The 26,066-nt window shown below is 43.2% G+C and overlaps 1 protein-coding gene and 1 long non-coding RNA gene across 3 annotated transcripts in view; one reads left to right on the top strand and one right to left on the bottom strand.

Annotated features, from left to right (window-relative positions):
- LOC124789739 (allantoinase) overlaps positions 1-19,718 on the bottom strand; it is a 253,013-nt gene extending 233,295 nt beyond the window's left edge. For both annotated transcript variants that reach the window (XM_047257193.1, XM_047257192.1), the window contains exon 1: positions 19,621-19,718. The gene's annotated coding sequence lies outside the window, so the exon portion shown is untranslated. The remainder of the gene's footprint in view (positions 1-19,620) is intronic.
- LOC124789740 overlaps positions 1-26,066 on the top strand; it is a 926,922-nt gene that overhangs the window by 100,410 nt on the left and 800,446 nt on the right. The gene's annotated exons all lie outside the window — the stretch shown is intronic.

Genomic DNA, 26,066 nt, shown 5'->3' with positions numbered 1-26,066 from the left:
ACACAATGATTCATTGTCGTGCGCGTCGTTTCTGCTTGATGGACTAGAGGCCGGCTGTGGGCCGGATTACTGACAAGCCGGATTAGCAAGAGCTGGTGTATTTAACGCAGAAGTAACGCAACGAATTTGATTGATAGGTCACAGAGGACGCAGACGATTATTAGAATTAGACTGGCTGTCAACAATGAGATCACTGCAGTCGGAGCACTTGCTCTGCACTCAACTAAAGCGAGCGTAGTTGGCCGTAGCATTGTTAAAGAAACAATCGGACATTTGTCTGAAGTTATGAGGATTGATGGAATATTTATTTCAGGTTGTATCCAAGGGTATTTAAACCAATCGAATCGATCAAAAACGGCTTTATTTTCCAGCGGTTTACAGTGGAAAGGTTAAGAAAAATGTCTTTCGAAGATAAAGTAATTTTGGCAGAGAGTGCTCCGTGGCAGTGTACCAGATGGGTGGAAACGATGTTGCTGGCTATTTACAGGGGCGACAGGTACTGTCCTAAGTAGACGCCAGCCGCCGGCTTTATTTTTGTTCGTGTTATATGTGAAATAAGCCGACAAATTACACATTTGTCTGAAATACTGGAAATACTTTACTGCCAACAGGCAAGACACACTCCCTAGGTAGACAGAAACAGTATTGGTGGAGATTATCTTTGCCGGCCGCGGTGACCGAGTGGTTCTAGGCGCTACAGTCTGGAACCGCGCGACCGCTACGGTCGCAGGTTCGAATCCTGCCTCGGGCATGGATATGTGATGTCCTTAGGTTAGTTTGGTTTAAGTAGTTCTAAGTTCTAGGGGACTGATGACCTCAGAAGTTAAGTCCCATAGTGCTCTGAGCCATTTGAACCATTTGTTGTTATCTTTATGATGTGACGCTGATGGATTTTGATTGGCCTATCACTTCACCGAGACGAGAGTACTAGCTGAATTTCGTCTTTAAGATATTTCGGGTAGATTATTAAGGCGCAAAGGGCTGAAGCGATCTGGCACAATTCATACTTTGTGTGAGCAATCAACAAATCTGTAATATAACCACTGACACAGAAACTGTGTTGAGAGGTATGTTATTTAGGCACAGTTTCGTATCTAGATGAAGTAACGTAGCTCGAAATAATCGTAGACAGAAAGTGTTTTTTTATTCGATTCTCTTCTGGTATCGAGAACGATGATAAATCGGTACTGACGTCATCTGGGAAAGAAGAGCATAACCAAAAAATATGGCTCTGAACACTATGGGACTTAACATCTGTGGTCATCATTCCCCTAGAACTTAGAACTACTTAAACTTAACTAACCAAAGGACATCACACACATCCATGCTCGAGGCAGGATTCGAACCTGCGACCGTAGCGGTCACGCGGTTCCAGACTGAAGCGCCTAGAACCGCACGGTCACACCGGCCGGCCAAGAGCATAACCCCTCGAGTGAATGCAAAGCTGGTGTCAATGTGAATTTACGAAATCGTGGGTACTGGCAGATGGCTCGAAAGCTTTCATGCCATGCGAGCCGTCATACGATATTCGCAAAGCAAAACAGAGGCTGTTTGACGCAGACAATGAACGTTCGCTGATAGCAGCCGCACAAGTGGTCGAGGTCAAGGTGTTGTTTACAGGAACGCGACGATAACTGGCTCTGCTGTTGCCTTGATCCACTGCAGCAGGCGCCTTTCATTTACTTGTATCCACACTAGCCAGCAGCGATTAAGACGTTTGTTTCTGGAAACGACTGCAGTCTCGTACCATGCTCGTTTTCACTATTTTCAAGTCTAGAATGAAAACAAAGTTTTATGATGAAGTTCATAGACGAAAATCTAGGTTCAGTTTCTCCAGTAACTGGCACACGAAGATCTACCACTCCGGCGACACTGAGGGTGATTTGTATAAAATTACCTGTGTGAACGAATGCTGCTCTTATTTCCCGCGACAGACACAAAGTTAAAATAAAATTAAGAATAGCTCTAAGGCAAGAATCACCGAATTAGAAAGCGAAATCTTAGCAGTCTAGGTATCAAAAGCATTAGTAAATGTATTGGATCTATGTAAAATCTGTCAACGTATCAAAGTCATCTATCTATACCCTTACCGATCAGCATGGAAACGAAACGGAAGAGCCGGCCGGGGTGGCCGAGCGGTTCTAGGCACTACAGTCTGGAAGCGCGCGACCGCTACGGTCGCAGGTTCGAATCCTGCCTCGGGTATGGATGTGTGTAATGTCCTTAGGTTAGTTAGGTTTAATTCGTTCTACGTTCTAGGGGACTGAGGACCTCAGAAGTTAGTGCTCAGAGCAATTTGAACCATTTGAAACGGAAGATTAATATTTGGAGGATGTTGTTGTTGTGGTCTTCAGTCCTGAGAATGGTTTCATGCAGCTCTCCATGCTACTCTATCCAGTGCAAGCTTCTTCATCCCTCAGTACCTACTGCAACCTACATCCTTCTGAATCTTTTTCATGTATTCATCTCTTGGCCTCCCTCTACGATTTCTACCCTCCACGCTGCCCTCCAATACTAAATTGGTGATCCCTTGATGCCTCAGAACATGTCCTACCAACCGATCCCTTCTTCTAGTCAAGTTGTGCCACAGAATCCTCTTCTCCCCAATTCTGTTCAGTACCTCCTCATTAGTTACGTGATCTATCCAGCTAATCTCAGGCATTCTTCTGTAGTACCACATTTCGAAAGCTTCTATTCTCTCCTTGTCTAAACTACTTATCGTCCATGTTTCACTTCCATACTTGGCTACACTCCATACAAATACTTTCAGAAAAGTCTTCCTGACAGTTAAATCTATACTCGATGTTAACAAATTTCTCTTCTTCAGAATCGCTTTCCTTGCAATGCCAGTCTACATTTTATATCCTCTCTACTTAGACCATCATCAGTTATTTTGCATCCCAAGTAGGAAAACTCAATCACTACCTTAAGTATCTCATTTCCTGATCTAATTCGCTCAGCATCAACTGATTTAATTCGACTATATTCCAGTATCGTTGTTTTGCTATTGTTGATGTTCATCTTATATATACCTTTCAAGACACTGTCCATTCCGTTCAGCTGCTCTTCCAGGTCCTTTGCTGTTTCTGACAGAATTACAATGTCATCGGCGAACCTCAAAGTTTTTATTTCTTCTCCACAGATTTTAATTCCTACTCCAAATTTTTCTTTTGTTGCCTTTGCTGCTTGCTCAATATACAGATTGAATAACATCGGGGATAGGCTACAACCCTGTCTCACTCTCTTCCCGACCACTGCTTCCCTTTCATACCCCTCGACTCTTATAACTGCCATCTGGTTTCTGTACAAACTGTAAATAGCCTTTCGCTCCCTGTATTTTACCCCTGCCACCTTCAGAATATGAAAGAGAGTATTCCAATCAACATTGTCAATAGCTTCCTCTACGTCTACAAATGATAGAAACGTAGGCTTGCCTTTCCTTAATCTATTCTCTAAGATAAGTCGTAGGGTCAGTATTGCCTCACGTGTTCCAACATTTTACGGAATCCAAACTGATCTTCACCGAGATCAGCTTCTACCAGTTTTTCCATTCGTCTGTAAAGAATTCGTGTTAGTATTTTGCAGCCGTGGCTTATTAAACTGATAGTTCGGTAATTTTCACATCTGTCAGCACCTGCTTTCTTTGGGATTGGAATTATTATATTCTTCTTGAAGTCTGAGGGTATTTCGCCTGTTCCATACATCTTGCTCACTAGATGGTAGAGTTCTGTCAGGAGTGGCTCTCCCAAGGCTGCCAGTAGTTCTAATGGAATGTTGTCTACTCCAGGGGCCTTGTTTCGACTTAGGTCTTTGAGTACTCTGTCAAACTCTTCACGCAGTATCATATCTCCCATTTCATCTACATCAACAACCTCTTCCATTTCCATAATATTGTCCTCAAGTACATCACCCTTGTATAGACCCTCTATATACTCCTTCCACCTTACTGCTTTCCCTTCTTTACTTAGAACTGGGTTTCCATCTGAGCTCTTGATAATTCATGCAAGTGGTTCTTTTTTCTCCAAATGTCTCTTTAAATTTCCTGTAGGCAGTATCTGTCTCACTCCTAGTGATACATGCTTCTACATCCTTACATTTGTCGTGTTGCCAACCCTGCTTGGCCAATTTGCACTTCCTGTCGCTCTCATTTTTGAGACGTTTGTATTCCTTTTTGCCTGCTTCATTTACTGCATGTAATTAATTGGAGGTAAAAATACGAATATAAACCTTCTTATACGGTTTTACCGATGGAAGTCATAACACAGATCCTCCTGCAAACCCTCACAAGGACACGAAAAAGATGTTGTTGTTGTTGTGGTCTTCAGTCCTGACACTGGTTTGATGCAGCTCTCCATGCTACTCTATCCTGTGCAAACTTCTTCATCTCCCAGTACCTACTGCAACCTATATCCTTCTGAATCCGCTTAGTGTATTCATCTCTTGGTCTCCCTCTACGATTTTTAGCCTCCACGCTGCCCTCCAATACTAAACTGGTGATCCCTTGATGCCTCAGAACATGTCCTACAAACCGATCCCTTCTTCTAGTCAAGTTGTGCCACAGACTTCTCTTCTCCCCACTCCTATTCAGTACTTCCTCATTAGTTATGTGATCTACCCATCTAATCTTCAGCATTCTTCTGTAGTACCACATTTCGATAGCTTCTATTCTCTTCTTGTCTAAACTATTTATCGTCCATGTTTCACTTCCATACATGACTACACTCCATACAAATACTTTCAGAAATGACTTCCTGACACTTAAATCTATACTCGATGTCAACAAATTTCTCTTCTTCAGAAACGCTTTCCTTGCCATTGCCAGTCTACATTTTATATCCTCTCTACTTCGACCATCATCAGTTATTTTGCTCCCCAAATAGCAAAACTCCTTTACTTCTTTAAGTGTCTCATTTCCTAATCTAATTCCCTCAGCATCACCCGACTTAATTCGACTACATTCCATTAGTCTCGTTTTGCTTTTGTTGATGTTCATCTTATATCCTCCTCTCAAGACACTGTCCATTCCGTTCAACTGCTCTTCCAAGTACTTTGCTGTCTCTGACAGAATTACAGTGTCATCGGCGAACCTCAAAGTTTTTATTTCTTCTTCATGGGTTTTAATACCAGCTCCGAACTTTCCTTTATTGCTTGCTCAATATACAGATTGAATAACATCGGGGAGAGACTACAACCATGTCTCACTCTCTTCCCAACCACTGCCTCCCATTCATGTCCCTCTACTCTTATAACTGCCATCTGGTTTCTGTACAAATTGTAAATAGCCTTTCGCTCCCTGTATTTTACCCCTGCCACCTTCATAATTTGAAAGAGAGTATTCCAGTCAACATTGTCAAAAGCTTTCTCAAAGTCTACAAATGCTAGAAAAGTAGGTTTGCCCTTCCTTAATCTAGCTTCTAAGATAAGTCGTAGGGTCAGTATTACCTCACGTGTTCCAACATTTCTACGGAATCCAAACTGATCTTCCCCGAGGTCGGCTTCTACCAGTTTTTGCATTCGCGTTAGTATTTTGCAGCTGTGACTCATTAAACTGATAGTTCGGTAATTTTCGCATCTGTCAACACGTGCTTTCTTTGGGGTTGGAATTATTATATTCTTCTTGAAATCTGAGGGTATTTCGCCTGTTTCATACATCTTGCTCACCAGATGGTAGTGTTTTGTCAGGACTGGCTCTCCCAAGGCCGTCAGTAGTTCCAATGGAATGTTGTCTACTCCGGGGGCCTTGTTTCGACTCAGGTCTTTGAGTGCTCTGTCAAACTCTTCACGCAGTATCATATCTCCCATTTCATCTTCATCTACATCCTCTTCCATTTCCATAATACTGTCCTCAAGTACATCGCCCTTGTATACGAAGAAGATATAGGCTCAGAAATAATTTCGTGAAACAATCAAAGATGTTCGATAAAACAAAGGCGCTGAATGCTACGGCGTGTCAGACTGTCACTAGTTTCCAACCTGCGTCAATTAGCGCTGGGGGTAAAATGAAAATTTCTCATGTTTCGAACAGGACAAGTTAAGAAACTAAATTATTATTAAAATAATAGTTATATCTCCATTTCGTGAGTCTTTAATATTTATAGAATAAGTAAAACATAACTACCTAGGATTTTCAAGTCAACCATTATTGCTTAGATAATTTAATTTTTTCTGTCAACATCGTACGTTTGGTGTTCATTGATAAGTTGCTTGAACGCAGCCATATTCAGATACTCTAACAATAGAATAAAAAAATCCTCTTAGTTATCATCCATTTATTATCCAGTACTGAATACAGGCCTCTTCTAGATATGATACACGCTTAGCGTCCGCTGCTTTCCTCGCGTACGCTGTATGGTCTAATTAAGCCCATAGAAGCATCGCTTTTCCCGAACGTGCTTCCCACCACTAAGCGATCCCGGTAGCTGGGGTCAGAGAAACTTTCATCCTCTAACACATATTTATTTATTTTTTACCGAGATAACGAATTGTTACAGTTTTAATCCCCTATTTCGCCTTCTTCCAGAAACACTGAAAAAGGTTTTTTTAAATTTCTGACAGAAAAACCAAATACCAGGTTTCGTAGTTCTAGCTTCAAAATAACGACATACTTTCAAAAAACCTTTTATCCCTTGTTTCACACCCTCAGGGGTGGAATTTCGAAAAATACTTTCTTAAACGATGTCTACAGTGTAAGATCAACGCCCTGTACATATTTTAAGAGACTGTCCTTAGATGTTCTTGCTGGACGATGGTGATTCCGTGAATCAGTCAGGACATTTCCTTTTACATATATGCTGCCCAGAAACTGTCTGAAAAGCTTGTAAAGACAAGATAGGTAGTGCTGAGAACAACTGTTATGAAAACATTCGGTATGTTCCACCGTTTCCGAATTACTTAGCATTGAAGTTAGTCAGACCGCTGCGAGTGGCAAGCCAGATGCAATTAGAGCCAGTTGTTTTCACAACGTAGATGATTACAGACGAGATCGCTCAGACTTTGGCTCGGGTTCGTTCCTTAATAGTGTCTCACATCCAATTTTTGTATCGCTCTTTTGTTTAGTTTTATGAAACCAAACTAAGGACACATTTGGCGACGCCGCCTCTGGCGGGCCGCTTGAATTTGCGAGCACAACGGCCTGACTCGCAAACTTCAGTGCTAATTACATCATATCGAATTTTTTTCTCAACAATTGTTTCTCGGCACAACCTACCTGGCAACACCGTTACAAGCTTTTCACACTGTTTCTGACCAATCTGTGTGGAGATTACGATCTTCAGTTCCAAGATGTCTACTCGTTTCCTTATGTCATCAATCCATCTTCCATGAGGTTGTCCTCCAAGTCATTTCTCATCACGAAGAATCCAACTAAGAATATACCTAGACCATCTCCCATCATTTGATCTCGCTATATATTCAGACCATCTCCATCTCAGTGTCGCAAGTGTTCCCATCACTCCTACAACGAGGGCATTTTCATTTCTCCATTTGTTCGTTTTTCTGTCACTTCTTGTTACGTCCAACAAGTGTCTTTCGATTGCTCATTGGGTAACCCTCAATTTTTGAACAGCCTACGCATTTAGCGTCCATGCTTCACTATAACAGTGTCATTGTGAACGGCGGAAGAAAACCCCTTTAGTCTAGCAGACTAAACCTATCACTTGGGGTCTCCCATCCAACGGTGTCATACATCTTTACTATCTTTTTAGTACTGTAACATAAACTGGTCACAAACTTTCTGTTTAATGCACATGGGGAGTTTACTTTTGTACAGAGCAGTCAGTTTCTGAAATGAGACGCAAGCAATTTTTACACGACTGTTTTACATTAAGTGTCCTTAAGCTTGGTATTGCAGTTGTTATAAGTATATAAATTCATCTACTGTTCCTATAATGTCAACATTAATGTTTATTATTTTCCTCTGTACTGACTGTACATTACTTTGATTATAGTGTAATAAATTTTTAGGTCTAACGTCATGCTAGCTCTTTTCAGTTCCTTCATCCATTACTAAAATTCTTCTGGAATCAAAACATTGTTTTGTTTGCTTCGCATCCGTATATATAAGGAAACTATTAGAACGCACTTTTTTCGTTAAAAGATCATGTCATATTTGGCCTGACCTTACATCAATTTGTTAATAAAGGAAACGAATTCCAAATATACATTTTCCTGTCTAGATCCTTAAGGACGGTCTCTGTTAAAGACAGGTTTGACACAGCTGTCTTGTGAAACGACTGAAGCCACAGCTTGTGAAACGGTTGTATGAACAATGAACGATATTTGAAATTCGTTCGCCGGCAGTGATGACCGCATCTTAACGCAATTGGTCACTTTTTCTTAGCGCTTCCATTTCAGTGAACTGAGTTGACACCTCACTTATCTCACATTGTTTCGCTAGTCAGTTGTTTCCTTGCTGGTCGAGCCAAAGTAGCAGATACTGTATTTATTTCCAAACTGGGAAGCCTTGAGAATTTCTTTGGAGAAATAAATACGATTACTTTTGGATTGCAAAGAGTTATTGTGAATAATTTGATAATGCAAAATGAGGTAGCCAGTTTTCATAGTGAAATGGATCTGTAACGATGTAGAGCGGAAGTTGAGAATGTTTTTATGTATTACATCAGCAACAATTATTCTTATTTGGAAAATCGAGAAGTTAATTCCTGAGTTCTACGACCGTCTTCACAGAATGAAGGAATATTTTCAAATAGAAAGATTCTGGCACAGTTTATCTACGAATACGACACCTTGGAAATATATCTCATTAAAACAGAAGTGGCAATTTTTTGGTGAAATGTTAGTACCGAATATCCATCATTACCGGAAAAGCTTCGTGAATTCTGATGTAATCATCAAATCTTACAAGTATATTGATCTGCATTGAATGGATACAACTACCTCGATAAATTCTAAGAATATCGTATCCATCAGGCTGTTAGTTTAAATGAGTTCTTTGTTAAGGGGTGATGTTCATGAAACTGACCGAAAGCCAATTTTTTATTTATTAGTAGAAGTCATGTACAGTAAGTTCCCAAAGTTTCAACGATGAAATCGCATCCGAAATGCCTGAAAAATAATTAAATGTGTGACGCGACCTTCGTATCACGCTCACTTTTTGAAGCAACACTTCAATACTAGCTCTGTGGACAACGATTTCGTGGATTACTTTCAAGGAAATTTGCCCAGGATACATCTAGAAGGCTGTGATATATACTCTTGGGTCTTATAGATCAGTTTTGACTCTGTTCTGTATCTTAGAAACAATAACAAACCACCTGTTTGTTTATGAAGAAGCAATTCTTGCTTTGCCTTGTGCTACTGGTGGAGATTTACTCAAGTGTTCGATTGTGATGCAGTTCTTTTAACGATGGGTACGTTGTGAGAATGAAGGTATTAGAGAGAATAGGCCTTAAGATAGGAAATTTGACTCAAGATATTTCGGGAAAAATAGATTTACAGCGCCTCTCTGCAGCTGAAAAGTCATTTGAAGGTCTGGTAAAGGAAAGAAGGCAAAAAGCAAGAAAGCAGAAGAAATGCCTTGAAGGGAAAGAGGAGGATTCTGAGCACAAATCTCGGGCTTCGGAATAGGTGAGATAAGAAAAAACGTTAGGCTGAACTTTAAATTGCATTTCGCGAAAATTACGTTTTTTGAAGTTTATGTACGTTTTTCTCAGACTCTATGAAGGTTGGAATTCTGAAATTATGTACACTTATTTGTATAAACCCAATAAATATTATCTCATGTTGAGATATGGGGTTAAGAGCTTGGAATTTTGCATGAATTTTATAGTATTATTACACAATTACAATAAAAATTATTAAAATTCTCTTATCTGATGAATTCAAGAAACCTCCAGGAGATTCTCTTATTCTATGTATTCAAAAAACGTCATGTAAGAAGCTTACTATATGCAAGGAGATGAAACAAGGAAAATTTTGAAGAAATCTCTTTAATAGTTTTTGAGAAAAAGGCACATACATTAATTTTGAAAATAAATTTTTTAAATTTCGTAAAAAAGTCAAATATGTTTAACTGAAGAAACTTAACACTAAATGTGTCAATTTAAAATAAAGCTTGGTATAAAATTTCATTGCCGTTTCTTCAAAATGGTTGATTGGATGCATCTTTTAAATAGTGTATGTTTATTATAAAAGTCCCCCTTTAAGTACTAATTACCAATTTAGAGCGCTTTCTAATTTCCAAGTGCACAGATGTATATGGACACTTCATCCTTGTAAGTATATAACAATAATCACATGCCATACACAGTTACACATGGTATGAGTGTCAATGGACATAGCTCTGAAATAGATAGCCAGAAACCACATATATTCAACTGTTGCTATTTACGTGGAAATGGTTATCAGCTTGCCTCCACTTTTTCCCAGTACTGAAAAATTAGTGTATTAGATCATTCGATCTGTCAGACGTATGACTGCATTCGCGATTCAGAAAAAAAATCTGTTTAGGAGAGATGTGCTATGAAACGACGGACTGTGCGGGGTACTGTTATTATGAGGTAACAAAAGTTATCGTTCATACAAATAAAGCGTTTAAGTGTGCTGATTTATTTGTTATGATATGAATGTAGTCGAGAATCGATCGAAACCGATGACATTGTGAGATATTATAGTGATAAATATAGTAGAAAACCATTATTAGCATTTCGAGAATCGGTCGAAACCGATGACATTGTGAGATATTACAGTGATAAATATCGTAGAAAACCAATATTAGCCTTTACATTTCATGTACATGGACGAATAACGAAAGTAATATATTGTTTGCTATTTTAGCATTTAATTAATATTCTGTAACGGTAATCTTGCGAACACTTACATAGTTCATACTATTTGTGGATTTGAAAAGAATTTGAAAATAATCGATGCTGTCGTAACTTCTAATTCGTCATATTGTTGCAATTCGCTTTACACAGAAAAGTGGTTGACAACAGAGCGAATGTTTTTCTCGTTGAATTTCGCGCAGGGCATGTACCTAAAAGTCAGTTTACAATAAAAAAGAGATAGGAAGAAACACTGTTGTCATTAACAAAATAAAAGTTGGTGGACTCTCTTCGGTGAACGACCGCGTTCCCAGCACGTTATCTGTTTACACGCTCTTTGGGTCGGTAACTAGATTACAAGTCGACACGGCGGTGTCGGTGTACACCGGTGTTTCGGGTTCCTGACCGAATAAGGTGGCGTAGTGCGTGAACCCATAGGACGCCTGTTTCTGAGACTTCGGTTCATGTCACAACCGACCAGTCCACATACAATAAGTTTTGTGTGGTTTGTCTCAATTATTTCAGTCTAACGCCGGAACGATTCAGTCAACAGAACTGTGACGGATTTATTTTCCCATTCTCAAACAGTGAGAGGTAGTGATTCAGTAACAGTGATGTTGACTAGACTATAACCTTTCAATATTTAACCTTCTTGTTTTCTTTACTTCTGACAGCGTTGACAAGATACCAGTTCGGTTTCGGTTTGGATGCGCTGTTGAAAATCTTTGTCTTTCTTAATTTACGATAACCGTTCAAGATTATAAAACAATGAGTTCATTGATTCCTTTCCTAGTCTTGTTATTGTTATTGTTGTGGTATTCATTCCAAAGATTTATTTGATGCAGCTCTCCATGAAAGTCTCTTCACCTCTGCATAACCACTGAAAACATATATGATAGTGAAACTGCTTAGTGTATGGAAGCCTTGGCCTCCATCTGCAGCTTTCCTCCCTTATACTCCGGACAATTACAAACTGACGACTCCTTGATATCTCCGTATGTCTCCTTTCCACGTCGCATGAACTCACCCTCCCCACCCCCACCCTCCTCTCACCCAACATTTCAATTTAGTGCTTCCTCATTAGGGATTCGAGCTACTCATTGAAACTTCAGCATTCTTCTATAGTACTTCAAATCGGAAGCTTATAAGGTGTAGAAAAATATCCGCTACCAGTCACAATAAAAGGTTATTTATTTGTCACACGACCAGTTTCGGGCTGGCGTCCATCCTCAGGTGTTTATACATTCATGTACATGTTTATATTGTTGGAGATCACTGTATAAATACAAAAAATTATTTGCTGGTGACTAAACAGATACAAGTTGGACAATTGTAAGTGACAAGGCAGCATTTGACGAAAATATATCTGTACTTACATAAAGATGAGGCACCATTATTATAGTTATGCTGTGGTGACAGTTTTGCCACTTAGTTACACACTTTTTATCATTTTCGCGTCCATAATTCAGTTTTACCAAGTTTAGCTGCATATTTCACTATTACAATGTGCACTCGTGAAATACACCATGTTTACATACAAACATGTGGGCTGTGGTCAAAGAACTTAGACGTAGCAGATGTATATTTTTTGAATTCGTTCATTTCAGAGTCAGTCACATTCTATATACAGTAATAACCAGTCTCGATCTACAATGGAGTCTTCAATGTTGAAATTTCATTTGTTCAAACTTCTAGTTTCTTTCTGTGTTAACTATTTGTCATCTGTAAACGTATAGCTTTTGGAGGCTATATAAATACAATGACGGTAAAAATCGCAACATCAAGAAATAGTTGTGCGACATACACGAAAGTTGATAGACGTGTTTCTGCATGTGAAACATGATGTCTGTTCAGATTTTGTACCAAGCGCATAAGAGTGATTCTAGTAGCTCCACTATGAGGATGCAAATAAGGTTTGCTTTAAACACACGCTGTAAAGGTCATGAGCGTTAGTTACCTTTGGGATTGGACGTGGTGAGTTGATGTTAGTCAAGAAAGTCTTTAGGGCGACAACGACACCATTATCAACTCACTGAGTTTGAACGTGGTCGTGTAATAAGTCCACGAGAAGCTGGATGTTCCTTCTGCGATATTGTAGAAAGACTTGGCGGGAATGTATCCACAGTACATGACGGCTGGCAGCGGTGGTCACCAGAATGTACGGTCGCAAAAAGACCGGACTCCGGAAGGCCACGTGGCACTACCAAGAGTGAAGAACATCGCGTTCGGTGTATGGCTCTGGCCCATCGTATTGCATCTGCAGCAGCAATATGAGCAGCAGTTGGCACCACAGTGACAGAGAGAACTGTTAGAAATCGGTTTCTTCCAGGACAGATCCGAGCCAGACGCACAGTAGTGTGCATTCCACTGACTCACCGCCATTTGCGCCTTAAGTGGTGTCAAGTGAGAGCACATTGGAGGCCATAGTGGAACTCTCTTGTATTTTCTGATGACAGAGGGTCTGCCTCGGTGCCAATGATAGCTGTGTGTTGGTTACAAGTGGGACAGTTGAGGGCCTGCAACTAACTAGTCGGCGTGCTAGATGCTATTGAGGGACACCTGGAGGCATAGCCTGCGGTGCGATCTCGTATGCCATCAGGAGTACTCTTGTGGTTATCCCTTGCACCCTGACTGCAAATTTGTATGTCAATCTGGTGAGTCGGCAGTTCCCATTCATGGATAGCAGTCCGGGAGGGGTTTTCCAACAAGATACCGTTCGCCCACATACCGCCGTTGTAACCCAACATGCTCTCCAGAACGTTGATATGTTGACTTGGCCTACTCGATTACGAGCATACGTGGGACACCATCGGACAACTTCAACGTTATCGACAACTAACATTAACCGCCCCTGTATTGATCCAATATGTGCAACAGGCGTGGAATTCCATCCCACAAACTGATACCCGGCACATGTGCAACGCAATGCATGTACGTTTGCATGTTTGAATTCAACGTTCGGGCGGTTACACCGGTTATTAGTGTACCAGCATTTCACATTTGCAATGGCTTATCTCGTGCATACATTAACTCACTGTCTTGCAATGTTAATCACTTAAATTTGTTACCTAGACAAATGTAGTTCCGAAATTTCATTACTCTGCATTAATTATTTCTTGGTGTTGTAATTTTTTTGCCAGTGTATATTTATTCGTTTATTATTGCCTTTTGTTAACTATATATTTAGTTGTATGTGTCAATAGATTCAAATAATATACACTCCTGGAAATGGAAAAAAGAACACATTGACACCGGTGTGTCAGACCCACCATACTTGCTCCGGACACTGCGAGAGGGCTGTACAAGCAATGATCACACGCACGGCACAGCGGACACACCAGGAGCCGCGGTGTTGGCCGTCGAATGGCGCTAGCTGCGCAGCATTTGTGCACCGCCGCCGTCAGTGTCAGCCAGTTTGCCGTGGCATACGGAGCTCCATCGCAGTCTTTAACACTGGTAGCATGCCACGACAGCGTGGACGTGAACCGTATGTGCAGTTGACGGACTTTGAGCGAGGGCGTATAGTGGGCATGCGGGAGGCCTGGTGGACGTACCGCCGAATTGCTCAACACGTGGGGCGTGAGGTCTCCACAGTACATCGATGTTGTCGCCAGTGGACGGCGGAAGGTGCACGTGCCCGTCGACCTGGGACCGGACCGCAGCGACGCACGGATGCACGCCAAGACCGTAGGATCCTACGCAGTGCCGTAGGGGACCGCACCGCCACTTCCCAACAAATTAGGGACACTGTTGCTCCTGGGGTATCGGCGAGGACCATTCGCAACCGTCTCCATGAAGCTGGGCTACGGTCCCGCACACCGTTAGGCCGTCTTCCGCTCACGCCCCAACATCGTGCAGCCCGCCTCCAGTGGTGTCGCGACAGGCGTGAATGGAGGGACGAATGGAGACGTGTCGTCTTCAGCGATGAGAGTCGCTTCTGCCTTGGTGCCAATGATGGTCGTATGCGTGTTTGGCGCCGTGCAGGTGAGCGCCACAATCAGGACTGCATACGACCGAGGCACACAGGGCCAACACCCGGCATCATGGTGTGGGGAGCGATCTCCTACACTGGCCGTACACCACTGGTGATCGTCGAGGGGACACTGAATAGTGCACGGTACATCCAAACCGTCATCGAACCCATCGTTCTACCATTCCTAGACCGGGAAGGGAACTTGCTGTTCCAACAGGACAATGCACGTCCGCATGTATCCCGTGCCACCCAACGTGCTCTAGAAGGTGTAAGTCAACTACCCTGGCCAGCAAGATCTCCGGATCTGTCCCCCATTGAGCGTGTTTGGGACTGGATGAAGCGTCGTCTCACGCGGTCTACACGTCCAGCACGAACGCTGGTCCAACTGAGGCGCCAGGTGGAAATGGCATGGCAAGCCGTTCCACAGGACTACATCCAGCATCTCTACGATCGTCTCCATGGGAGAATAGCAGACTGCATTGCTGCGAAAGGTGGATATACGCTGTACTAGTGCCGACATTGTGCATGCTCTGTTGCCTGTGTCTATGTGCCTGTGGTTCTGTCAGTGTGATCATGTGATGTATCTGACCCCAGGAATGTGTCAATAAAGTTTCCCCTTCCTGGGACAATGAATTCACGGTGTTCTTATTTCAATTTCCAGGAGTGTATATGTTTCAATGTACTTGTATATGTATTTACTAAAAGAGAACCTTTATCGACTACCGAAACTAAACAGTCGAGTGATTGTGTGGTGACGAGGACAACACTGATCGCTGATGTGACTGTTTGGCTAGTAAACGGTTAAAATATTTGTATCAATGTGTGCACTGTATCGTGTGAACAACAGAAGGAGAGTGATTAATACTGAGTAAACTGTGAACTGGGGCACTGCTTTTATGCGTGAATCAACTAAGATAGTTTTCGCGTCTGCAGTGAATGCAATGGGTGGGTCACTGGTGAAACGGTTCGTTCGCACGACATCGGATTTGACCTTTCCGAGGACAGAGCTTTGATGTGAATGGGCTTTGAACTGTGTCGTATCAATCATTGAATCGATCATTGGACTGTTTCGCATGTGCCACGGAGTGGGAAATTGATAGAGGAAAGTATCTCCGTAAATACGTCAGTGCCGTGCATAGAATGAAACTGAAATTCCACGATATCAAGCTCACGATGATAGCAACAACAGCAGAGGAGTTCTATTATTACCTGCAACAGAAGTATAACAGATGTGGGGACATTATTTTCGATGGAGAATCTCTACATACCAGCATCTTCCCACATCGTCGCCAGACTATCTCAGAATCCTGCAACGAGATAAGGTGGACCAGAGCTACAAAAATTTCAGGCTGTCAATTAAAAAAGTAAAGTACTACCTGCTTTCTTTCTAAAGTAAAATGTTGTTCCAGTCGTAATATTGTAATTTGTCCATCTACGACAACACTGTCATCGCCCAATGCTTATGTATAAATGTAATGATTGCTCCACATCATTCCCTGCAATTTTTCTACTATGTAGTAAAATGATAGTCAAGCCTACTACCATTTAATAAGCGCATTTGCCGTGTTTCAGGGATTCTCTTTTTTCACGCAATAAATAAGTGACTTTATGAAGTGAGCAAATTTACGAACCGCCATTATAAGGGTTGGGCAAGTCAGTGTATTTCAAGTAACTGAGCGAATTTATCGGTCCGTGGACAATTATTATTCAACAACATTGCTACTATTACTATATAATTGTGTTGTTACATTCATGCATGGATCACTTTTACGGGGATATTGGAGATGTCACAGTGTTACAATTTAAGAACAAGAGAAAAATTAATATACAGAAGTAGTCATATTCTTACAGGTATAAATTGACAATGACGGAACAGGTAGACGTTTTGATTAAAACCGAGAAACCTCAGTCAATTTATCACTAGTGTACAGTGTGGTTCTGCGAAGCTATTGTTTAATAATATAAAATACTTGTGCTACACTGTTCGTTCATTTCTCACTACGTCAGCGCACATAGTATAAAAACATTATTTCATACTGTAATAAATAACACGCCGTCACCTGTTATCGAAACCATAGCAACGATGTTTGTTTCCCATTTTGTGTATTCTTCAACTTTCGATTTTTTTGCCTGAAAAACTGAGTCAGTATCCCTCTATAATGGATGAGATACTGAGCTCATAAAAGGATAAGGTTTTGGTAATCACTCAGTGTACGGTCAGGGACAGACATCTGAGAATAACAAAAAGTGACAAAATAGCGGTATGTGATCGCACTTATCTTGAACTAAAATGTGGTTGCATTATCGTAAGTTACTGCGGAGGCGGCCGCGCGGAGTGGCAGCGTGGTTAGAGGCGCCATGCCACTGACTGCGCGGCCCCTCCCGCCGGAGGTTCGAGCCCTTCCTCGAGCATGGGTGTGTGTGTTGTACTTAGTATAAGTTAGTTTAAGTAGTGTGCAAGTCTAGGGACCGATAACCTCAGCAGTTTGGTCCCTTAGGAGTTCACATATATTTGAACACGCACTACTGAGGTCAACACCATGCCTCAGTCTGTATTGTCGAATAACAGCTGTCGAAATGAATGGCAACCATTGTGGCTTGGGGAGCTACTAGATGCCATCAACTCGTTTACCAATGATTACAGACGACTGCTGACGAAACTGCTTTATAAGTGTGACAAAAACTCAGCACTCTCATAGCACAGTATTCCAACAAACCGTGTGTCACATGTGCTCCATAATATCCAGATCTTCTTTACACTGCAGTGGATCGGATCGTTTTCATCGGCCTTCTGTTTTCTGACCTCTCGAATGGCAACTTACGCAAAAGAGCCATTTGAAAACAGACACTAAATGACTTCAAACAGTCAGTAATGGAGAGCTATGGACGTGTATACTGATCACCATTTAAACCATAATCGCTCTCTCCTTTTAATTAATGCGTTGACAAACGGAAACTCCCATTAAAAATCGGACCACTTTCACAAAATATTGTATGTTTTTAGTAATTTGGTTGTATTGCCTTCAAAAGTCAGTCATTTACTACTAGCACTAAAAATATCTGATATAAATTTTAAGTTTTTTTATTATTCCTTTATCGTAAGGCACGTTATAGTCAGGGTAATGTACTACTCTTCAGAATGTAACGAAGGCCAACGATGAAAAACATTTTTTTAAAAAATTAGGCTGAACTTCGTGGTTTTTTGTGGGTTCAATCTTAGTATAACAACGATAAAAACATATCACCTATCACGTTTTAGCGATTTTAATGTTATATATCTTTCGTTTCCTATTGCAGTTATGGTGAGTTTGCAAGAAACATCAGGGGAAAATTATAAATTTCTTGAAGAAAGTAAAGTTCTCACAGTTTAGAAATAAACTTGGTGATCAAGATACCTCGTGAGTTCCTGATGCGATTCTGTAACATATCGGTGTATGTGGTGTCAGTACCGTCTTGCTGTCCACCACCATCTGTTGACTGGTTTTTACGCTCGTTTTTGGTTTCAATAAAACGCCATGCCATTTCAGGCATGTGTGCCAAGTTTTACCTCCCCACATTCCGAAAGTGAATTTTCAAATGTTAAGGGCTTTTGGATCGCGCTGTATGTAAGTGACCCAGTGGACAACGTAGAAGGCTCTATGCTGTTGTTAGCGGATGATTTGGTTGAATATACAGAACGCTAGAGAACTGAGGAGAAATGCAGGAAGACCTGCAGTGGATCCACGCTTGGTGACGGTTGGCTCTCAAAATTGACAAACGGAATGTTTTTACGCATAAATAGACACAGAGCCCCATTATTAGTGAATTACATGTTTGTCGAAGAATCACTGGAAACAGTTGAATTCAATCAATATCTATGAGCGTGAGTATGGAGAGATCTCAATTAGAACTTCTCCATTAAACTAATGTAGGAAAGACAGATGTCAGTGTCATTTAAAGAATCCTCAGGAAGTATAGTCCATCCACGAAGGAGGTAACTTACAAAACTCTCATTCGACCGTTACCTGAGTTATGCTCTTCAACGTGAACAAATGGTTCAAATGGCTCTGAGCGCTATGGGACTTCTGAGGTCATCAGTCCCCTAGAACTTAGAACTACTTAAACCTAAGATACCTCATCCATGCCCGAGGCAGGATTCGAACCTGTGACCGTAGCGGTCGTGCGGTTCCAGACTGTAGCGTCTAGAACCACTCGGCCACTTCGGCCGGCTCAACGTGAACACTTAGCAGGTAGGGTTGATAGAGGAATAAAGAAGAACCAAAGAGCAATAGCGCGTTTCGTCACAGGCTCATTTGGTAAACACTGGAATGTTTCAGAGATGTCCTTCCCACTCAAGTGGCAGGCGCTGCAAGAGAGGTCTTGTGCGCCGCCATGTGCTTTACTGTTAAAATTCAGGCAGCGTGTAATGCTAGATGGATCAAGCAATAGAGTACGTCCTCCTACATACATCTCGCGAATAGACCATGAAGTGTGTTACTAACAGTCTTCCTCCGTGCAGACCATTCATGGCTGGAGCATAAAAGAGAGGAGGTGACAGTGGTACAAGACATACACCGCAAGGTGGCTTGCAGAGCATGGTGTCTGAGAACCACACTTGAGAACAACCAGAAACTCTCAGAGAATCAACTGAATGGGTCTCTTAACAATGACAGCAGCAAGAGCCAACATGCGCTCAGCATCAAATTCCCCGCATCTGTCACGTGCGCTGTTTACAGTGGTTCGCGGATGTCTGCCAAGGCTGGCGAGGTTTGTGCCGGAACCGCCCACTACAGAGCGGCCGCAGAGGGACAGTGTGTCAAGGTCGCCCAGCGACTCGGAACGAACAGGTTGTGGCAGCGGACGGCAAGTACGCGTGCTGCAACTTACGGCGCTGGATTGCTGGGGTGGGGCGGCGCAGTGACTGCGAACGGTGCGTGCAGAAGCGAGGCGAGGCGAGGCGAGGCGCTGGCTGCCGTCGCGAGGCGATCTGCGGACTGCCGTGGGAGCCGGACTGCGGCCGCGGCCGCCGCGTCGCTCGCAGACCGCGAGTCACGTGACCGGCGTCCGGTTATCAGGCGCCTCCGTCTCTTGTTAAGCGTCCCCTGCCCCGCCTCCGTCGGCAGGATCATTACTGCGATTACATACAGCTGGAGACATCGTGTGATTCGCAGACGATCTCTACATCTCCCACTGCATCTAGTTCTATATTTCGCAAGCCAGCTTATGGTGTGTGGCAGAGGATACTTCGTGTAGCAGTCAGTTCCCCCCTCTCGCCCCTTTCCTCTCTACTCTGTTCATCTACATCAGTATGATAACTGATTACTGTACTCTGCATTTCACAATTAAATGCCTGGCAGAGGGTTCATAGAGCCACGTTCAAGCTATTACTCTACCGCTTCACCCTCGAAAAGCGCGCGGGAAAAGCGAACAGGTAAATCTATCCGTGCGAGCTCTGATATGTCTTATTTTATAACGACGATCATTTGTCCCTATACACGTGGGTGACAACAAAACATTTTGTCATTTAAATGAGAAAGCTGGTGATTGAAAATTCATGAGAAGATCCTGCCACAATGAAAAGCGCCTCTATTTTAATAATTACCATCCCAATTCGTATCTCATATCCGTCGAACTCTCTTCCCTGTCACACGATGATACAAAACGAGATGCCCTTCTTTAAACGTTTTAGAGTCGTCCGTCAGTCCTATCTGATGTGGACCCATACCATGCAGCAGTATTCCGGAAGAGGACGGACAAGCTTTCTTCCAGGAGTGCTAGTTCTGCAAGGTTCGCAGAAGAGCTTCTGTGAAGTTTGGAAAGTAGGAGACGAGGTACTGGCGGAAGTAAAGGTGTGAGGACGGGGCGTGAGTCGTGCTTGGGTAGCTCAGATGGTAGAGCACCTACCCACGAAAGGCAAAATGGCCTCGAGTGCGAGTCTCGGTCCGGCACACAGTTTTAATCTGCCAGGAAGTTTAATATCAGCGCACACTCCGCTGCAGAGCGAAAATTTCATTCAAGCTTGGTGTAGGTTGTCTCTTTAGCAGACCTGTTGCATCTGCTAAGTGTTCTGCCAATAAATCGCAGTCTCTGGTTCGCTTTCCCCACAACGTTACGTATGTGATAGTTCCAATTTAAGTTACACGTAACTGTAATCCATGAGTATTTAGCCGAATTAAAGCCGTCCGTGTTATTCATCGTGTAACTGAAATTTAGCGGATTCCTTTTAGTGCTCATGTGGATGATTTCAGAATTTTCAGTGCCACGTTTCGCATCATACAGATATCTTGTGGGACCGATGGCTAAGTCTAGCCCCCACTTCCTCCCCCTGCCCCTCCCTCCCCCCTTAAACGATCCAACCAAATATCTTGTCTAATCATTTTGCAATTGGGTTTGATCATCTGATGACTTTACAAGACGGTAAATGGCAGCATCATCTGCAAACAACCTAAGAGGACTGCTCAGATTGTCTCGTCGTTTATGTAGATCAGGAACAGCAGAGGACCTATAACATTTCCTTGGGGAACGCCAAATATTGCTTCTATTTCATTCCAGGACTTTCCGTCAATTACTACGAACTGTGACTTTTCTGACTGCAACTCACGAATCCAGTCGCACAACTGAGACGATACTCCGTAAAGCACACAATTTGATTGACGTCACTTGTGAGGAATGGTGACAAAAGCCTTCTGGAAATCTAAAAATGTGGCATCAGTTTGACATTCCTCATTACTTCGGGAGAATAAAGAGCTATTTGTGTATCACAATTTCTTAATCCGTGTAGGCTATTTGTCAATAAATCGTTTTCTTCGAGATAATTCATAATGTTTGAACCCAACATGAGTACCAAAATCCTGCTGCAAATCGACGTTGTTTACATGGGTCTGTAATGTCGCTGATGGTTCGGAGGAAGAACGATTGTTGGATGGCATCCGAGTGAGCTTGAGTCGCACTATTTTTACTTCACACTTTTTTCGAAAGATATGCTGGAGGAGCGGCAGTATATTCATTTAGTCTTCTAGGAACGTACGCTCTCGGAATTTTGACAGTGAACCACACCGTGATGACGAACGATTCTACTGATGCCGCCGAAGTTGTTTGAATATCTCTGTGACGCTTTGGTTTACTGAACGAACCTGTGACGAAATGCGCTACTCTTCTTTGGGTCTTCTCTGTTTTCTATCTGGTTCGGGTCCCAGACGGCCAAGCGATATTTAAGTATCGATCGAGTGAAGGTTTTGTGAGCTATGTCCTTCGCTGGTGGACTACACGTCTTGAATATCATTCCAATGGAACTCAGTCCGACGTCTGCCTCATCTGGGATTAGTTCTGTGTGTTCTTCGTTCTACTTTGAATCACTCTGTACACATAGTCCGAAATACACTCCTGGAAATTGAAATAAGAACACCGTGAATTCATTGTCCCAGGAAGGGGAAACTTTATTGACACATTCCTGGGGTCAGATACATCACATGATCACACTGACAGAACCACAGGCACATAGACACAGGCAACAGAGCATGCACAATGTCGGCACTAGTACAGTGTATATCCACCTTTCGCAGCAATGCAGTCTGCTATTCTCCCATGGAGACGATCGTAGAGATGCTGGATGTAGTCCTGTGGAACGGCTTGCCATGCCATTTCCACCTGGCGCCTCAGTTGGACCAGCGTTCGTGCTGGACGTCCAGACCGCGTGAGACGACGCTTCATCCAGTCCCAAACATGCTCAATGGGGGACAGATCCGGAGATCTTGCTGGCCAGGGTTGTTGACTTACACCTTCTAGAGCACGTTGGGTGGCACGGGATACATGCGGACGTGCATTGTCCTGTTGGAACAGCAAGTTCCCTTGCCGGTCTAGGAATGGTAGAACGATGGGTTCGAGGACGGTTTGGATGTACCGTGCACTATTCAGTGTCCCCTCGACGATCACCAGTGGTGTACGGCCAGTGTAGGAGATCGCTCCCCACACCATGATGCCGGGTGTTGGCCCTGTGTGCCTCGGTCGTATGCAGTCCTGATTGTGGCGCTCACCTGCACGGCGCCAAACACGCATACGACCATCATTGGCACCAAGGCAGAAGCGACTCTCATCGCTGAAGACGACACGTCTCCATTCGTCCCTCCATTCACGCATGTCGCGACACCACTGGAGGCGGGCTGCACGATGTTGGAGCGTGAGCGGAAGACGGCCTAACGTGTGCGGGACCGTAGCCCAGCTTCATGGAGACGGTTGCGAATGGTCCTCGCCGATACCCCAGGAGCAACAGTGTCCCTAATTTGCTGGGAAGTGGCGGTGCGGTCCCCTACGGCACTGCGTAGGATCCTACGGTCTTGGCGTGCATCCGTGCGTCGCTGCGGTCCGGTCCCAGGTCGACGGGCACGTACACCTTCCGCCGACCACTGGCGACAACATCGATGTACTGTGGAGACCTCACGCCCCACGTGTTGAGCAATTCGGCAGTACGTCCACCCGGCCTCCCGCATGCCCACTATACGCCCTCGCTCAGAGTCCGTCAACTGCACATACGGTTCCCGTCCACGCTGTCGCGGCATGCTACCAGTGTTAAAGACTGCGATGGAGCTCCGTATGCCACGGCAAACTGGCTGACACTGACGGCGGCGGTGCACAAATGCTGCACAGCTAGCGCCATTCGACGGCCAACACCGCGGTTCCTGGTGTGTCCGCTGTGCCGTGCGTGTGATCATTGCTTGTACAGCCCTCTCGCAGTGTCCGGAGCAAGTATGGTGGGTCTGACACACCGGTGTCAATGTGTTCTTTTTTCCATTTCCAGGAGTGTATTTAATTTATTTCGTTGCCTCCAGTGATCAACCGGCATTCGTGTAATACCATAATAATGAGCCTTTCCGTCTATTTACCTACAATAAGTTGCATTTGCTGATGTTGAGGGTGAACTGTGTAACCCTGAACCAAGCGATGATTCTCTGGACTTTCTGTATTTCGCTACAGTCTTCTAGCGTTGCGACTACTCTCTATATAAAAGCATCATTCGCCAGATGCCGAATTAACTTGTGAACTACTTTCAAAGTAGCCTAAGAGCTGGTATTGTTGAGGGAGTACGCATGGAGGGAGTATTCACTGAGCTGACCAATTATAGCTTAGTGGCGAACCGGTATTCGAACCTAGGCACCTTCTTTCGTGTGAAATATTATCTCAAGCAATCCATCAGGGAACTAACACATTATTAACCTATTCTATTTCTCTCCTCCCATTATGAGCGCCCCAGAGGGAATTCCTCGAACACAGCAGCCCTAGCACTCTTTGGGTTTTACTGTAGTCACAGTGTTGTCATTAGTATTTGTCTCCAGAAGCACTGCAAATGAATGAAGAAGATGGCATCATTTTACTTATCTTTCCGGCGCATACAAGACACTTGCTGCAATCACGATGTCTGCGAATCACTAAAATGTCATTTGAAAGCTGAACTCGATTCTCAGTCCTGGAAAGGCCTCAAACAGACATGATTTTCATTACTCTTCAATGCATGCTACGAGAAATCCTTCTGTCCTTGAACAAAATCTGCTTTCAAGAAGGCCGGGATACACGCTTTTAACAGAGATGCAAATCCACCAGAGGCTCTACTAACCTCTTCAGTCTCAGGAAAAAAGAAAAAGAAAGAAAACTCGACAGCACTACACGTTCTGTGTGAAATTTGGATTATAAATATGATATACAAAATCACCATAGAACAGAGTGCATACAGTGTCGCTTTTGCCTTCAGTGGTACCATGACAAATGTGAGGATTCAGGGGATGATGACAAAGGAGTTTATATCTGTGTCCAGTATGAGCAGTTTAATGCTTTTGTTCGAACGAAAAGACAACTTCTGATTTCTCTTCCTGTATTGGGTTTAGTAATTGATTTACTTGCTTTGATTTTTAATTTTTGTTCATCTTTTTCTTGTTTTTCTTGTGTAAGGTATATGTTGTTTTAAGCGAAGTATTATTGTGTGGATTTTTCCATTTAGGCAGCAATATTATCACAATGTAGTGGATCACAATGTGATGTCAATAAGTGGTGGTTTTGAGCATTTCATGTTCATTGTTTTTGGTTTCAAGGAACACGGAATTAGAATAACTTTATCAAGGATTTAGGAACCTTGTTGCCGGCCGCGGTGGTCTCGCGGTTCTAGGCGCGCAGTCCGGAACCGTGCGACTGCTACGGTCGCAGGTTCGAATCCTGCCTCGGGCATGGATGTGTGTGATGTCCTTAGGTTAGTTAGGTTTAAGTAGTTCTAAGTTCTAGGGGACTGATGACCACAGCAGTTGAGTCCCATAGTGCTCAGAGCCATTTTTAGGATCCTTGTTAATCATTTAGGACCTATTGTCACAGAACTATTTACACACTTTTTCATTATATTTGTAAAATTTAACAATATGCAGTAGAATAAAAAATACTCTAGAATTTTCAGTCCGTCTTTCTGAGTTGTAATTTAGATCACCTTTCTTCATTTACGAACATTGCTCAACTGAAGTTGAAAAATACCGCGGAATTAGGCATCCTTACCCTACCGTTCTTAGATTGCGAGTGGCTACAGTCAGGTGCTCAAGTTAGGTATATAACTCCGATTCTTCTCTGGATAATACGGAATGACCATTTTGAGTAGGATGTATATCACGTTGTTCTTGTATTAAGTAACTGTGATTGCAGAGAGCTGACGTACACGTAGTCTTAGCTGTCTTCTCTTTTGTAATCAGAAATATCAATGCTACGCCAAGCCAATTAAATGAATAATTTCAAACTGAAAATCATGTGCTAGTTTACCTACCTGACGTCAAAGGTGCCATATGATCATGAGGGGAAGATGGAGCAGTGGAGATTTATCAATCTCTAGCAAATTGATTTGTTATACGTTGACACTTCGGATCGTGCAGAGGGGAAGCCACGACAGCGATGAGCGCGGGAAGTCAGAGGACAGAGGACGGTCACATACAGTGTCGAGAAGGTGCCAGACGATGTAAAATGGCCCCAGCAGAGAATGGCCGACGCTATTCTACGTATATACAACGCACAGCACAGTACGTTGCCGACACTGGAGGGCCACAACAGGTTCAGATCCGTCTGCGAAGATCCGACGCCGTCTCCTGGTGGGTGGTCAGGCGGGACGCACACCCCGTGTCGACTGTCACTACGCAGAAAGCACAACCTCCTGAGCCAGAAATAGCCACATGGACGTCCATTGCCTGCCGAGTGCCTGACTGTTGTGTTTGCGGACACATCTGCCTCCGACCTGTATCTACGCTGATCACAGCATCCGTGATAGTCGCTAAAGCGTTGACTGCAATCGGCCTGCTTACGCTATACAGTGACAC

This window comes from Schistocerca piceifrons, chromosome 3, assembly GCF_021461385.2.
Source record: "Schistocerca piceifrons isolate TAMUIC-IGC-003096 chromosome 3, iqSchPice1.1, whole genome shotgun sequence".
Taxonomy (NCBI): Eukaryota; Metazoa; Arthropoda; class Insecta; order Orthoptera; family Acrididae; genus Schistocerca; species Schistocerca piceifrons.
This window is presented reverse-complemented; position numbering and strand designations above follow the sequence as displayed.